At 38.1% G+C, this 3810-nt stretch overlaps 1 pseudogene across 1 annotated transcript; it reads left to right on the top strand.

Moving 5' to 3' along the window:
• The first annotated feature begins 1110 nt into the window (after window positions 1–1110).
• On the top strand, window positions 1111–1684 carry LOC308338350 (tubulin alpha-8 chain-like; annotated as a pseudogene). Its single transcript has one exon. The product of its transcript is annotated as a tubulin alpha-8 chain-like (transcript).
• Window positions 1685–3810: the final 2126 nt, after the last annotated feature.

Raw genomic sequence — 3810 nt, 5'->3', positions numbered from 1 at the left:
AGATGGAGAGGAGAAGGGAGTTGAGGGAAATTGGAAGGGGAGGTGAACCATGAGAGACTATGGACTCTGAAAAACAAGCTGAGGGTTTTGAAGGGGTGGGGGGTGGGAGGTTGGGGGAACCAGGTGGTGGGTATTAGGGAGGGCACAGATTGCATGGAGCACTGTGGTGAAAAAACAATGAATACTGTTACGCTGAAAATAAATTAAAAAATAAATAAATAAAAGCAATAAAGACTCTCCTGAGCTACTTTAAAAAAAAAAAAAAAGAAAAATACAGTGGAGAAAAAAATCAGTGAAACTGAAAATTGGCTATAAAATGATCAATGAAATTGGTATACCTCTAGCCAGATTGATCAGATAAATTAGAATACAATACAATAAAAAAGAAAAGCTGTAATTTGGAAGTATAAAAAATGAAATATAGAAGGCATCAACTCAGATCCTATAGACATCAACTATAAAAAGGTAGTACTATGAGCAATCTTATGCCTATAAATTTGACAGCATAGCTGTAGTCAGTAAATTCCTTGAGCAGTACAAATTAACAAAACTCATAAAGCTCATTCAATACATAGCTTAAATGGATAGCCTGAACATCTATATATTTATTTATATTATTTCACTTTTTATTGGGGCCTATGAATGGTACCCAATAAAAATGAGAACATAAGTTCAAACAAAAATACATACACAAATGTTTAAGTAGCTATATTCATAACTGCTAAAATGTCTGTACTGCCTTTGGCCACTGAATAGGGAAGCTGTGGAAGACTAAAGACTCCTACATAGGGGTGCCTGGGTGGCTTAGTTGGTTAAGCATCTGCCTTCGACTAGGTCATGGTCCCACCCTCCTGGCATCCAGCCCCACTTTGGGCTCCCTGCTGAGCAGAGAGCCTGCTTCTCCCTCTCTCTGCTTCTCTCACCTGCTCGTGCTCTCTCTGTCTCTCTGTCAAATAAATAAATAAAAACCCTAAAAAATAAAAAAAGACTCCCACATAGCAGTAAAATGAAATGAACTGCTGATCTATACCTTAGAATATATAAATCTCTAATGATGAAAGCTCCAGCCTGACCATCCACACCATTCTGGAACACTGGTACTGTACCTTCATGGTGGACAATGAGTCCATCTATGACATCTGCCAGCAACCTTGACATCAGACATCCCACCTACACCAACCTCAACTGGTTCATTGGTCAGATCGTGTCCTCCATCACTGCTTCCCTGCACTTCAATGGGGCCCTCAATGTGGACCTCACAGGGTTCCAGACCAACCTGGTGTCCTACCCCCACATCCTCCTCTCCCTGGTGACCTACTCAATGCATTGTCTTAGCTTAGAAGGCCTACCATGAGCAGCTGTTGGGGGCAGAGATCACCAATGCCTGCTTTGAACTTCCAACCAGATGGTCAAGTGTGACCCTCACCATGGCAAGTAAATGGCCTGCTGTATGCTCTACTGCCAAGAAGTGGTGCCCAATGCCACCATTGCCACTGTCAAGACCAAGTGCACCATCCAATCTGTGGACTTGTGTCCCTTGGGTTTTAAGGTTGACATTAATTATCAGCCCCCAAGAGTGGTGCCCAGGGGAGACCCGGCCAACATGCAACGGGCAGTCTGCATGCTAAGCAATACCACAGCCATTGTGGAGGCCTGGCTGGATGAAACACATCAGAATGCATAGAGCAATAGCGTATTCCAGCAAGAAGTAGCCTTGGGAAGTCACTAAAAAATAACAGGAAAACAAACAAAAAACAACTACTATATATATATATATATGCATACACACACACACACACATATATATGAATATATATATATATATATATATATATATATATATATATATATATGATGATCCTGGAAGGAGAATCTGTCTGTCCTAACATTTTTACCCTCTGACCTTGTTAAGCCCTCTGAGTGCCAAATAGAACATTGAAGGAAAAAGTCCTCAATGGAACACTGGAATGGTCTTACTAAAATGAGGAAAGAATGTGTGTATAAAAATTCTGATGTATGGTTTTATATATATATATGTGTGTGTGTGTGTATATATATATATACTTTCTGTATATAAAAAACTCATCTTCAACCAAAAAGTTCACAAATATTCTCAAAATCCTCTATGGAAACTGGCATAATGTCTCAATGGCATATCTGATGATATGCCAATTTTCCTTAAAGTCAACCCTATTTGAGCCTACTTCCTGGATATTTGGACTTGTTGAAATTTTCCTTAAAATTTTCCTTAAAGTCAACCCATTTGAGCCTACATCATGGATATTTGGACTTGTTAACCACTTATTTTCTGTTATACTATTGGCATACTGAAAAAAATGTTTTAACAAAAAGTGAAGTTCAAGTAAATGATGAGTTTAGTAATACAACCTGCTCATAGGAGCATAAAGACATTAAGCAGATTTACATATTGACTTTTATTCAGGTATTTTCAATCTTTCAGCTTTCTCAGTTTCCTATAAGAAACTGAGATGAAAAGGAGAAAGGTGACATAAGTGACACATCTGAGTGACACCATAAAATATAATATTTATATAAAGTGTTTTCTGAAACACGTGAATAATAAAATAATTAGTAGTTAAGTAGAGTTGATGTTACATGTGGAATTGGATTTTATAAATTCTGAAGTCAGTCCTGGTCTCACACCTATGATGTATAAGAGATCACTGTGAGCTGAGCTCCCCAGAGGAGGGGGGTCCAAGCCCAGCAGAAGCTGGAAAGAGGTTGCTGTTATTTTACACCCAGTTTATGGGTGCTGGATGAAACACATCAGAATGCATAGAACAATACAGTATTCCAGCAGGAAGTAGCCTTAGGAAGTCACTAAAGAAACAACATGAAAACAAAAACCAATTTCAGAGAAAGTCACCAAATCACTAGGATTTGTGCGACGTCCAGAGAAATGTAACCAGTGGATCTTGGTAAGGAGAACTAATGTTTTTTAAGCAACTTATTATTAAACAGGAGCTTGACACAATTATTTCATTTAAGTTATGCCCACAGGAGCTGGTTCCATCAGGTTTTCATCTTCCATTATTACCGCCCGCATATTCTTTCATTATCTATATTGAAATACTTACATGGTATTATGTCTGTGACAACGCAAAATTCATTGGTTCTCAGAGTGTATAGGGGATCTTAAAACCCCTAAACATATTCTCATAGACCTCTTACAGAGTAACTATTTTAATTTGTGTGATTTTTCTAAAGAACTGAATTTGTAATAGTAAATGTCTCCAAAGCCAACTCTATATAACACAGGTTGAAGATACCAATTATCTTCTGTTCCGGAAATACTTCAGCAGCCTAAAGCCTGCATCCCACAAATACAGATCAGTATATTTACCTTGGGGTCTTGGCATCTGTAGAATGACCATTGCCTTAGCTTAAATTTTATCAAAAGTCATTGTGAGCGAAGTACTGGGAACATAATAAGTACTCAAGAAATTCACAAATGGCCAAAATTTCATTTGTCTCAATCCTCCTTGAAATTGAATTGGCTGCTCAGACTTCAATTTTGCCTTAGATGTGAAAAATACACTTTTAAAGAAATGTATTAGAAATTGTTTTGTTACATATCTTACCTTAGACCCATGAGTTTGGATCAGAGCTCAGTAGACTCACCAAGGATATTGTACTCCCTAAAAACATGAAATCCAGTTTTAAAAAAGCTTAGAAACATGTTACTTAAAAAAATAATAGTACCTGGGGCCTCTGGGTGGTTCAGTGGGTTAAGCCTCTGTCTTCGGCTTAGGTCATGATCCCAGAGTCTTGGGATCGAGCCCGGCATCA

Source organism: Martes martes, assembly GCF_963455335.1.
Source record: "Martes martes genome assembly, chromosome: 2".
Classification (NCBI taxonomy): domain Eukaryota; kingdom Metazoa; phylum Chordata; class Mammalia; order Carnivora; family Mustelidae; genus Martes; species Martes martes.
This window is presented reverse-complemented; position numbering and strand designations above follow the sequence as displayed.